Source organism: Triticum aestivum, chromosome 5A (assembly GCF_018294505.1).
Source record: "Triticum aestivum cultivar Chinese Spring chromosome 5A, IWGSC CS RefSeq v2.1, whole genome shotgun sequence".
Taxonomy (NCBI): Eukaryota; Viridiplantae; Streptophyta; class Magnoliopsida; order Poales; family Poaceae; genus Triticum; species Triticum aestivum.
This window is the reverse complement of record NC_057806.1, coordinates 52506753-52521289: the sequence shown is the minus strand read 5'-3', so window position 1 is coordinate 52521289 and position 14537 is coordinate 52506753.

Genomic DNA, 14537 nt, shown 5'->3' with positions numbered 1-14537 from the left:
CATATCTGCTCAAATCATCTGTGAAGGTCAGAAAATAACGATACCCGCCACGAGCATCAACACTCATCCGACCGCATACATCAGTATGTATTATTTCCAATAAGTTTGTTGGTCGTTCCATTGTTCTGGAGAACAGAGTCTTAGTCATCTTTCCCATGAGGCATGGTTCGCAAGCATCAAGTGATTCATAATCAAGTGATTCCAAAAGTCCATCAGCATGGAGTTTCTTCATGCGCTTTACACCAATATGACCTAAACGGCAGTGCCACAAATAAGTTGCACTATCATTATTAAACTTACATCTTTTGGCTTCAATACTATGAATATGTGTATCACTACTATCAAGATTTAGTAAAAATAGACCACTCATCAAGGGTGCATGACCATAAAAGATATTACTCATATAAATAGAACAACCATTATTCTCTGATTTAAATGAATAACTGTCTCGCATCAAACAAGATCCAGATGTAATGTTCGTGCTTAACGCTGGCAGCAAATAACAATTATTCAGGTCTAAAACTAATCCCGAAGGTAGATGTAGAGGTAGCGTGCCGACGGCGATCACATCCACTTTGGAACCATTTCCCACGCGCATCGTCACCTCATCCTTAGCCAATCTTCGCTTAATCCGTAGCCCCTATTTCGAGTTGCAAATATTAGCAACAAAACCAGTATCAAATACCCAGGCGCTACTGCGAGCATTAGTAAGGTACACATCAATAACATGTATATCAAACATACCTCTCACTTTGCCATCCTTCTCCGCCAAATACTTGGGGCAGTTCTGCTTCTAGTGACCAGTCCCTTTGCAGTAGAAGCAGTCAGTCTCAGGCTTAGGTCCAGACTTGGGCTTCTTCACTTGAGCAGCAACTTGCTTGCTGTTCTTCTTGAAGTTCCCCTTCTTCCCTTTGCCCTTCTTCTTGAAACTGGTGGTCTTGTTGACCATCAACACTTGATGCTCCTTCTTGATTTCTACCTCCATAGCCTTTAGCATTGCGAAGAGCTTGGGAATTGTCTTATCCATCCCTTGCATATTATAGTTCATCACGAAGCTCTTGTAGCTTGGTGGCAGTGATTGAAGAACTATGTCAATGTGTGGCACTGGCTTACTACTTCATTTTATTTTGTTATTCTTATTGATTGCATCCGTAAACTTTGGTACACCTTGATTTTCTAGGAGCCTCGTTGCGCTCCATACCACGGCAACAAGTCTGAACACTTTTACAGTATAGTTCGACCCCCCGAATTTAGCATTATATGCGTCGGCTCTGAATCATGTCTTTGGTCAATAGTTGGGTTGCCCGGCTCCTGTGCTTACTACCTTACGTTCTGCTCTATTGGCTAGGGTAGTAAAGGGAGAACTACTGCGATTGTGTCCTGGTTTATCCGGATGAGAACCTCAGTAGAGAAAGCCAAAAACTGACTGTCATGATGCAGCGTGAGCTGGTCAGCTATTCGAAGGTTAAAATCTCTTGCGATTTTTTCCGCATTATGCGATGGATCGGCCTTCACCCGATCAGGTGTCTACAGCACCCTAGTCCGGACTAACGAATACTAGGGGCTGCGCCTACTTTTCTATTGTCAAACACCTATGGCTAAGTGAGGGTGTTTGATGTCTACTACACAACCTTCTCTTGTAGACGTTGTTGGGCCTCCAAGTGTATAGGTTTGTAGGACAGTAGCAAATTTCCCTCAAGTGGATGACCTAAGGTTTATCAAGCCGTGGGAGGCATAGGATGAAGATGGTCTCTCTCAAACAACCCTGCAACCAAATAACAAAGAGTCTCTTGTGTCCCCAACACACCCAATACAATGGTAAATTGTATAGGTGCACTAGTTCGGCGAAGAGGTGGTGATACAAGTGCAATATGGATGGTACATATAGGTTTTTGTAATATGAAAATATAAAAATAGCAAGGTAACTAAAGATAAAAGTGAGCGAAAACGGTATTGCAATGCGTTGAAACAAGGCCTAGGGTTCATACTTTCACTAGTGCAAGTTCTCTCAACAATAATAACATAATTGGATCATATAACAATCCCTCAACATGCAACAAAGAGTCACTCCAAAGTCACTAACAACGGAGAACAAACAAAGAGATTATTGTAGGGTACGAAACCACCTCAAAGTTATCCTTTCTGATCGATCTATTCAAGAGTCCATAGTAAAATAACATGAATATATTCTTTCCATTCGATCTATCCTAGAGTTCGTACTAGAATAACATCTTAAGACACATATCAACCAAAACCCTCATGTTACCTAGATACTCTAATGCCACCTCAAGTATCCGTGGGTATGATTATACGATATGCATGACGCAGTCTCAGATTCATCTATTCAACCAACACAAAGAACTTCAAAGAGTGCCCCAAAGTTTCTACCGGACAGTCAAGACGAAAACGTGTGCCAACCCCTATGCATAAGTTCACAAGGTCACGGAACTCGCAAGTTGATCACCAAGACATACATCAAGTAGATCATGTGAATATCCCATTGTCACCACAGATAAGCACATGCAAGACATACATCAAGTGTTCTCAAATCCTTAAAGACTCAATCTGATAAGATAACTTCAAAGGGAAAACTCAATCCATTACAAGAGAGTAGAGGGGGAGAAACATCATAAGATCCAACTATAATTGCAAAGCTCGCGATACATCAAGATCATGCCGAATCAAGAACATGAGATGGAGAGAGAGAGATCAAACACATAGCTACTGGTACATACCCTCAGCCCCGAGGGTGAACTACTCCCTCCTCGTCATGGAGAGTGCCGGGATGATGAAGATGGCCACCAGTGATGGATCCCCCTCCAGCTAGATGCTGGAATGGGGTCTGATATGTCTCCGTCCTATCTATAATTTTTGATTGTTCCATGCCAATATTCTACAACTTTCATATACTTTTGGCAACTTTTTATACTATTTTTGGGACTAACATATTTATCCAGTGGCCAGTGCCAGTTCCTGTTTGTTGCATGTTTTTTGTTTTGCAGAAAACCCATACCAAACGGAGTCCAAACAGAATAAAAACTGATGGAGATTTATTTTGGAATATTTATGAATTTTGGGAAGTGGAATCATCGCGAGATGGTGCCCAAGGGGGGCACGAGGTAGGGGGCACTCCCCTGACCCTCGTGGCAACCCCGTAAGGCGGTTGGAGCCCTTCTTTCTCCACAAGAAAGCTAATATCCAGATATAGATCGTGTTAAAATTTCAGCCCAATCGGAGTTACGGATCTCCGGGAATATAAGAAACGGTGAAAGAGAAGAATCTGAGAACGCAGAAACAGAGAGAGACAGAGAGACAGATCCAATCTCGGAGGGGCTCTTGCCCCTCCCATGCCATGGAGGCCAAGGACCAGAGGAGAAACCCTTCTCCCATCTAGGGAGGAGGTCAAGGAAGAAGAGGAAGAAGGGGGGCCCCTCTCCCCCTCTCCTCCGGTGGCGCCGGAATGCCGTTGTGGCCATCATCATCATCACCGCGATCTTCACCAACACCTCCACCATCTTCACCAACATCTCCATCACCTTCCCCCCTCTATCTACAGTGGTCCACTCTCCCGCAACACGCTGTACCCTCTACTTGAACATGGTGCTTTATGCTTCATATTATTATCCAATGATGTGTTGCCATCCTATGATTTCCGAGTAGATTTTCGTTGTTCTATCGGTGGTTGATGAATTGCTATGATTGATTTTATTTTCTTGTGGTTATGTTGCTGTCCTTTGGTGCCCATCATATGATTGCGCGCATGGATCACACCCTAGGGTTATTTGTATGTTGATAGGACTATGTATTGGAGGGCAAGAGTGACAGAAGCTTCAACCTAGCATAGAAATTGATGCATACGAGATTGAAGGGGGACCAATATATCTTAATGCTATGGTTGGGTTTTACCTTAATGAACATTAGTACTTGCGGATGCTTGCTAATAGTTCCAATCATAAGTGCATAGAATTCCAAGTAAGGGATGCCATGCTAGCAGTGGCCTCTCCCACATAATACTTGCTATCGGTCTAGTAAAGTAGTCAATTGCTTAAGGGACAATTTCGCAACTCCTACCACCACTTTTCCACACTTGCTATATTTACTTTAGTTGCTTCTTTACCTTAACAGCCCCTAGTTTTATTTTCATGCTCTTTACTTTCTTGCAAGCCTTTCCGAAAACACCTACAAAGTACTTCTAGTTTCATACTTGTTCTAGGTAAAGCGAACGTCAAGCGTGCGTAGAGTTGTATCGGTGGTCGATAGAACTTGAGGGAATATTTGTTCTACCTTTAGCTCCTCGTTGGGTTTGACACTCTTACTTATCGAAAACTGTTGCGATCCCCTATACTTGTGGGTTATCAAGACCTTTTTCTGGCGCCGTTGCCGGGGAGCAATAGCGTGGGGTGAATATTCTCGTGTGTGCTTGTTTGCTTTATCACTAAGTAATTTTTATTTGTTGTTCTTAGTTGTTCTTTATCTTTAGTTATGGATATGGAACACGAAATACCAAAAAAATTAGGTGTACTTGCTGCTCATAGAGATGGGGAACCTCCTAAAACCCTCGATGCTGGTTATGTGAAAGATATTATGTACTACTTTAATAATCCTGAGAAAACCCCATTCAATTAGGTAATGGGAGTAATGTTGGATCAACGTGAATACTTTAGGGATTATCGCTTGACACAAAAGGGAAACTATTATGGGATCAAATTTATATATTGAAGTGGTATGCTAGACAACTATGCTCGGAATATGATTATACTTGTTGCTCTAGGATGAATTCTCCACACCTCCCCTTTTCATGCAAATTTAATGATAATGAAACCTTGGCTTCTTATGCTAGAGGTATATATGATTACTATGATGTGGAACAAATAGAAGAATTTGTTGCTTTTATGGGTGCTTATGAAATTGAATCTATGTTTAAAGAGTTTGATGATATTGATGATGCTTGTTATAGATCTGAAAATTTAGCTATCCTCAAATATTGCTATAAGAATTATGAATACAATTATGAAATTAATGCACTTATTAAGAAAGTCTCCGCTGTCCAAGAAGATACTAATATTTTGCAGGAATCTATGGAAGAAGAAGTTGGTGACACTGTGAGCTCATTGGATGAAAAAGATGAGGAGGAGAGCGAAGAACAAAAGGAGGAAGAGCGGATTGATCACCCGTGCCCACCTTCTAATGAGAGTAACTCTTCAACTTATACATTGTTTAATTCCCCTTCGTGCTTACCGAAGGATGATTGCTATGATGACTGTTATGATCCCTATGATTCTTTTGAAATATCCCTTTTTGATGATGCTTGCTATGCTTATGGCCAAGATGCCAATATGAATTATGCTTATGGAGATGAACTTTCTATAGTTCCTTATGATAAACATGAAATTGTTGCTATTGCACCCATGCATGATAGTCCTATTATCTTTTTGAATTCTCCCGATTATACTATATCAGAGAAGTTTGCACTTATTAAGGATTATATTGATGGGTTGCCTTTTACCGTTGCACATGATGATTTTGATAAATATAATATGCATGTGCTTGCTGCTCCTACTTGCAATTATTATGAGAGAGGAACTATATCTCCACCTCTCTATGTTTCCAACATGATAAAATTGCAAGAAACTGTTTATACTATGCATTGGCCTTTACTAGGTGTGCATGAATTGTTATTTTATGACATGCTGATGCATAGGAAGAGATTTAGACTTCGTCATTGCTTGATATATGTTGCTTTGTGCTCACTACTAAATTACAAATCATTGTTAATTAAAATTGGCTTTGATATACCTTGGGATCCGGGTTGATTCACTACTTGAGCACTATATGCCTAGCTTAATGGCTTTAAAGAAAGCGCTGCCAGGGAGACAACCTGGAAGTTTTAGAGAGTCATTTATTTCTGTTGAGTGATTTCATATAGTTTAAAAACAACAAAAATAAAGAGGGGAATCCAAAACTTTTCAAAAAGGAAAGTGAAAGTGAGAAAGACAAGCATTGTTGAAGTGGGAGAGCTCCTTGAACTTTGTTCATGCTCACGGCAACTTTGTGAATCTTGATTACAGAAAATTTTCAACAAAAATAATTATCCCCTTGTACAATCCCATTGTATTATAAAAATAATGTGCCAAGATTTGCCTTTAGGATGTTTACATTTGCTTGATGGTTTGTACGGTGCAGGACAGAAACTTTGGCTGTAGTGCACGATTTTACATTTTTAGCTGGAACGTCAAATGGTTCTGATTCTTTTTGCACTGTCTTCCTATACAAAGGTTTTATTTTTCCTAATTTTGGTAGAATTTTTCAAGTATCAGAAGTATGGTGAATGTTCAGATTATTACGGGCTGTTCTGTTTTAGACAGATTCTGTTTTTGATGCATAGTTTGCTTATTTTGATGAAACTATCAATTTATATTAGTGGATTAAGCCATGAAAAAGTTATCTTACAGTAGACACAATGCAAAAACAAAATATGAATTGGTTTTCAACAGTACTTAGAGTAGTGATTTGCTTTATTATACTAACGGATCTTACCGAGTTTTCTGTTGAAGTTTTGTGTGGATGAAGCGTTCGATGATTGAGAAGGTCTCGATGTGAGAAGAAGGAAGAGAGGCAAGAGCTCAAGCTTGGGGATGCCCGAGTCACCCCAAGTAAATATTCAAGGAGACTCAAGCGTCTAAGCTTGGGGATGCCGGGGAGGCATCCCCTCTTTCTTCAACAAATATCGGTATGTTTTCGGATTCGTTTCGTTCATGCGACATGTGCAAGTCTTGGAGCGTCTTTTCCATTTAGGTTTTTCTTTTTCTTTTTATGCACCATGCTGGTATGAGATAGTCCTTGGTTGATTTATAGAATGCTCATTGCACTTCACTTATATCTTTTGAGTATGGCTTTATAGAATGCTTCATGTGCTTCACTTATATCATTTGAAGTTTGGATTGCCTGTTTCTCTTCACATAGAAAACCGCCATTTGTAGAATGCTCTTTTGCTTCACTTATATTTGTTAGAGCACGGGCATATCTTTTGTAGAAAGAATTAAACTCTCGTGCTTCACTTATATCTATTTAGAGAGATGACATGAACTGGTCATTCACATGGTTTGTCATAAAATCCTACTTAAACTTGTAGATCGCTGAATATGATATGTTTGATTCCTTGCAATAGTTTTGTGATATAAAGATGGTGATATTAGAGTCATGCCAGTCAAGTAATTGTGAAATTGAGAAATACTTGTGTTGAGGTTTGCAAGCCCCGTAGCATGCATGTATGGTGAACCGTTATGTAACGAAGTCGGAGCATGAGGTGTTATATTGATTGTCTTCCTTATGAGTGGCGGTCGGGGACAAGCGATGGTCTTTTCCTACCAATCTGTCCCCTAGGAGCATGCGCGTAGTACTTTGTTTTGATGACTAATAGATTTTTGCAATAAGTATGTGAGTTCTTTATGACTAATGTTGAGTCCATGGATTATACGCACTCTCACCCTTCCACCATTGCTAGCCTCTCTAGTACTGCGCAACTTTCGCCGGTACCATAAACCCACCATATACCTTCCTCAAAACAGCCACCATACCTACCTATCATGGCATTTCCATATCCATTCCGAGATATATTGCCATGCAACTTCCGTCATCATCATATACATGACTTGAGCATCATTGTCATATTGCTTTGCATGATCGTAAGATAGCTAGCATGATGTTTTCATGGCTTGTCCATTTTTTGATGTCATTGCTACGCTAGATCATTGCACATCCCGGTACACCGCCGGAGGCATTCATATAGAGTCATATCTTTGTTCTAGATATCCAGTTGTAATATTGAGTTGTAAGTAAATAAAAGTGTGATGATCATCATTATTAGAGCATTGCCCAAAAAAAGAGGCCAAATAAGCCTAAATAAAAAAAGGGGGCCAAAGAAGCCCGCAAAAAAAGGGCAATGTTACTATCGTTTTACCACAGTTGTGCTTCAAAGTAGCACCATGTTCTTCATATAGAGAGTCTCTTGAGTTATCACTTTCATATACTAGTGGGAATTTTCATTATAGAACTTGGCTTGTATATTCCAACGATGGGCTTCCTCAAATGCCCTAGGTCTTCATGAGCAAACAAGTTGGATGCACACCCACTTAGTTTCAGTTTGAGCTTTCATATACTTATAGCTCTAGTGCATCCGTTTCATGGCAATCCCTACTCCTCACATTGATATCTATTAATGGGCATCTCCATAGCCCGTTGATACGCCTAGTTGATGTGAGACTTTCTCCTTTTTTGTCTTCTCCACATAACCCCCACCATCATATTCTATTCCACCTATAGTGCTATGTCCATGGCTCACGCTCATGTATTGCGTGAAAGTTGAAAAGGTTTGAGAAACGTCAAAGTATGAAACAAGTGCTTGGCTTGTCATCGGGGTTGTGCATTATGTGAATGCTTTGTGTGGTGAAGATGGAGCATAGCCAGACTATATGATTTTGTAGGGATGAGCTTTCTTTGGCTATGTTATTTCAATAAGACATAATTACTTGGTTGGTATGCTTGAAATATTATTGTCTTTATGTCAAAGGATAGATTATTGCTTTGAATCACTCGTATCTTAATATTCATGCCATGATTAGATTATATGATCAAGATTATGCTAGGTAGCATTCCACATCAAAAATTATCTTTTTTATCATTTACCTACTCGAGGACGAGCAGGAATTAAGCTTGGGGATGCTGATACGTCTCCGTCGTATCTATAAATTTTGATTGTTCCATGCCAACATTCTACAACTTTCATATACTTTTGGCAACTTTTTATACTATTTTTGGGACTAACATATTGATCCAGTGCCCAGTGCCAGTTCCTGTTTGTTGCATGTTTTTTGTTTCGCAGAAAACCCATATCAAACGGAGTCCAAATGGAACAAAAACTGACGGAGATTTATTTTGGAATATTTATGAATTTTGGGAAGTGGAATCATCGCGAGACGGTGCCCGAGGGGGGCACGAGGTAGGGGGGTGCGCCCCAGGGTGTCAGGCACGCCCCTCACCCTTGTGGCCACCCCGTAAGGAGGTTGGATCCCTTCTTTCGCCACAAGAAAGCTAATATCCAGATAGAGATCATGTTAAAATTTCAGCCCAATCGGAGTTACGGATCTCCGGGAATATAAGAAACGGTGAAAGGGAAGAATCTGAGAATGCAGAAACAGAGAGAGACAGAGAGACAGATCCAATCTTGTAGGGGCTCTCGCCCCTCCCATGCCATGGAGGCCAAGGACCAGAGGGGAAACCCTTCTCCCATCTAGGGAGGATGTCAAGGAAGAAGAGGAAGAAGGGGGCCCCTCTCCCCCTCTCCTCCGGTGGCGCCGGAATGCCGCCGTGGCCATCATCATCATCACCGCGATCTTCACCAACACCTCCGCCATCTTCACCAACATCTCCATCACCTTCCCCCCTCTATCTACAGCGGACCACTCTCCCGCAACCCGCTGTACCCTCTACTTGAACATGGTGCTTTATGCTTCATATTATTATCCAATGATGTGTTGCCATCCTATGATGTCCGAGTAGATTTTCGTTGTCCTATCGGTGGTTGATGAATTGCTATGATCGATTTAATTTGCTTGTGGTTATGTTGCTATCCTTTGGTGCCCATCATATGATTGCGCGCGTGGATCACACCCTAGGGTTAGTTGTATGTTGATAGGACTATGTATTGGAGGGCAAGAGTGACAGAAGCTTCAACCTAGCATAGAAATTGATGCATACAGGATTGAAGGGGGACCAATATATCTTAATTCTATGGTTGGGTTTTACCTTAATGAACATTAGTAGTTGCAGATGCTTGCTAATAGTTTCAATCATAAGTGCATAGAATTCCAAGTAAGGATGACATGTTAGCAGTGGCCTCTCCCACATAATACTTGCTATCGGTCTAGTAAAGTAGTCAATTTCTTAAGGGACAAATTCGCAACTCCTACCACCACTTTTCCACACTCGCTATATTTACTTTAGTTGCTTCTTTACCTTAACAACCCCTAGTTTTATTTCCATGTTCTTTACTTTCTTGCAAGCCTTTCCGAAAACACCTACAAAGTACTTCTAGTTTCATACTTGTTCTAGGTAAAGCGAATGTCAAGCGTGCGTAGAGTTGTATCGGTGGTCGATAGAACTTGAGGGAATATTTGTTCTACCTTTAGCTCCTCATTGGGTTCGACACTCTTACTTATCAAAAACTATTGTGATCCCCTATACTTGTGGGTTATCAAGAGGGTCCTGATTGGTTTTTGGTGGCTACAGAGGCTTGCGGCGGTGGAACTCCCAATCTAGGTTTCTTTCTGGAAGTTTGGGTATATATAAGAGGTGTTGCAGTCGGGAACAAGTCAGGGGGGTCCTCGAGATGGCCATGAGGTAGGGGGCGCCCCCAGGGGTGTGCCCCCACCCTCGTGGGTGCCTCGGGACTCTTCTGGCCAATCTCCAATACTCCATGGGCTTCTTCTGGTCAAAAAATATCTCCGTGAAATTTCAGGTCAATTGGACTCCGTTTGGTTTTCCTTTTCTGCGATACTCAAAAACAAGGAAAAAACACAAACTGGCACTCGGCTCTAGGTTAATAGGTTAGTCCCAAAAATCATATAAAATAGCATATAAATGCATATAAAACATGCTAGATGGATAATATAATAGCACGGAACAATAAAAAATTATAGATACGTTGGAGACGTATCAAGCTTCCCCAAGCTTAATTCCTGCTCATCCTCGAGTAGGTAAATGATAAAAACAAATTTTTTGATGTGGAATGCTACCTAACATATTTATCCATGTAATTCTCTTTATTGTGGCAAGAATATTCAGATCCGAAAGATTCAAGACAAAAGTTTTATATTGACATAAAAATAATAATACTTCAAGCATACTAACAAAGTAATCATGTCTTCTCAAAATAACATGGCCAAAGCAAGCTATCTCTACAAAATCATATAGTATGGCTATGCTCTATCTTCATCACACAAAATATTTAAATCATGCACAAACCCAATGACAAGCCAAGCAATTGTTTCATACTTTCGATGTTCTCCAACTTTTTCAATCTTCACGCAATACATGAGCATGAGCCATGGACATAGCACAATAGGTGGAATAGAATGGTGGTTGTGGAGAAGACAAAAAGAGGAAGAAGATAGTCTCATATCAACTAGGCATATCAACGGGCTATGAAGTTACCCATCAATAGATATCAATGTGAGTGAGTAGGGATTGCCATGCAACAGATGCACCAAAAGAAACTAAGTGGGTGTTCATCCAACTCGCTTGCTCATGAAGACCTAGGGCATTTTGAGGAAGCCCATCATTGGAATATACAAGCCAAGTTCTATAATGAAAGATTCCCACTAGTATATGAAAGTGACAACATAGGAGACTCTCTATCATGAAGATCATGGTGCTACTTTGAAGCACAAGTGTGGTAAAAGGATAGTAGAATTGCCCCTTCTCTCTTTTTCTCTCATTTTTTTGGGCCTTCTCTTTTTTTGTGGCCTCTTTTTTTCTCTTTTTATTATTTTTCATCCAGAGTCTCATCCCGACTTGTGGTGGAATCATAGTCTCCATCATCCTTTCCTCACATGGGACAATGCTCTAATAATGATGATCATCACACTTTTATTTACTTACAACTAAAAAATTACAACTTGATACTTAGAATAAAATATGACTCTATATGAATGCCTCCGGCGGTGTACCGAGATGTGCAATGACTCATGAGTGACATGTATGAAAGAATTATGAACGGTGGCTTTGCCACAAATATGATGTCAACTACATGATCATGCAAAGCAATATGACAATGATGAAGCGTGTCATAATAAATGGAATGGTGGAAAGTTGCATGGCAATATATCTCAGAATGGCTATGGAAATGCCATAATAGGTTGGTATGGTGGCTGTTTTGAGGAAGGTATATGGTGGGTGTATGATACCGGCGAAAGGTTCATGGTATTAGAGAGGTTAGCAATGGTGGAAGGGTGAGAGTGCGTATAATCCATGGACTCAACATTAGTCATAAAGAACTCACATACTTATTGCAAAAATCTATTAGTTATCAAAACGAAGTACTACGCATATGCTCCAAGGGGGATAGATTGGTAGGAAAAGACCATCGCCCGTCCCCGACCGCCACTCATAAGGAAGACAATCAATAAATAAATCATGCTCCGACTTCATCACATAATGGTTCACCATACGTGCATGCTACGGGAATCACAAACTTTAACACAAGTATCTCTCAAATTCACAACTACTCAACTAGCATGACTCTAATATCACCATCTTCATATCTCAAAACAATCATCAAGTATCAAACTTCTCATAGTATTCAATGCACTCTATATGAAAGTTTTTATTATATCCCTCTTGGATGCCCATCATATTAGGACTAGTTTCATAACCAAAGCAAATTACCATGCTGTTTAAGACTCTCAAAATAATATAAGTGAAGCATGAGAGTTCAACGATTTCTTCAAAATAAAACTACTGCCATGCTCTAAAAAGATATAAGTTAAGTACTAGAGCAAACGACAAACTACTCCAAAAGATATAACTGAAGATCAATGAGTAGCCGAATAATTATACAACTATCTGAAGACTCTCTAACATTTAAGAATTTTAGATCCTGGGATATTATTCAAACATCAAGCAAAGCAAAATAAAATAGAATGACGCTCCAAGAAAAACACATATCATGTGGTGAATAAAAATATAGCTCCAAGTAAAGTTACCGATGAACGAAGACGAAAGAGGGATGCCATCCGGGGCATACCCAAGCTTAGGCTCTTGGTTGTCCTTGAATATTACCTTGGGGTGCCTTGGGCATCCCCAAGCTTAGGATCTTGCCACTGCTTATTCCATAGTCCATCGAATCTTTACCCATAACTTGAAAACTTCACAACACAAAACTCAACAGAAAACTCATAAGCTCTGTTAGTATAAGAAAATAAATCACCACTTAGGTACTGTTGTGAACTCATTCTAATTTCATATTGGTGTAATATCTACTGCATTTCAACTTCTCTATGGTTCATACCCTCCGATACTACTCATAGATTCATCAAAATAAGCAAACAACACAATGAAAACAGAATCTGTCAAAAACAGAACAGTCTGTAGAAATCTGGAGGTTTCGAATACTTCTGTAACTCCAACAATTCTGAAAAATTAGAACGACCCAGATAATTTGTATATTGACCTACTGCAGTTGGAATTGGTATTTTATCACTCTCTGGTAAAAAATGAAAAATATCTTCGTGAGCGCATACTTTCTGTTTTTATCAGCAAGATCAAACAACAATCACCCAAGAAGATCCTAAAGGCTTTACTTGGCACTTTATTGAAACAAAAGCTATAAAACATGATTAATACAGTAGCTTAATCATGTGAACACCCAAAAACAGTAGGTAAAGGTGTTGGGTTGTCTCCCAACAAGCGCTTTTCTTTAATGCGTTTTTAGCTACGCATGATGATGACAATGATGCTCACGTAAAAGATAAGAATTGAAACATAACGGGAGCATCATGAAGCATATGACTAGCACATTTAAGCCTAACCCACTTCCTATGAATTGGGAGCAAACAACTTATCGGAACAAGAATCAACTTGCATAGGAAGGTAAAGCAAGCAATAGTTCAAGATTTTCAACATGTAGAGAGGAAATTTGATATTATTGCAACTCCTACAAGCATATATTCCTCCCTCATAATAATTTTCAGTAGCATTATGAATGAATTTGACAATATAACCATCACATAAAGCATTATTTTCATGATCCCCAAGCATATAAATTTTACTACTCACCACATAAGCAAAATTCTTCTCATGAATAGTAGTGGCAGCAAACTCAACAAAATAACTATCATGTGAGGCATAATCCAATTGAATGTTAAAATCATGATGACAATTTTCATGGATATCATTATTCTTTATAGCATACATGCCATCACAATAATCATCATAGATAGGAGTGATGTTTTCATCATAATAAATTTTCTCATCAAAACTTGGGGGACAAAAAATATCATCTTCATCAAACATAGCATCCCCAAGCTTGTGGCTTTGCATATCATTAGCATCATGGGTATTCAAAGAATTCATACTAACAACATTGCAATCATGATCATCATCCAAAGATTTAGTGCCAAACGTTTTAATACATTCTTCTTCTAACACTTTGGCACAATTATCGGAATCCTTATTTTCACAAAAGACATAAAAAAGATGAAGCATATGAGGCACCCTCAATTCCATTTTTTGTAGTTTTTTTATAGACTAAACTAGTGATAAAACAAGAAACAAAAATATTCAATTGCAAGATCTAAAGATATACCTTCAAGCACTAACCTCCCTGGCAACGGCGCGAGAAAAGAGCTTGATGTCTACTACACAACCTTCTTCTTGTAGACGTTGTTGGGCCTCCAAGTGTAGAGGTTTGTAGGACAGTAGCAAATTTCCCTCAAGCGGATGACCTAAGGTTTATCAATATGTGGGAGTCATAGGATGAA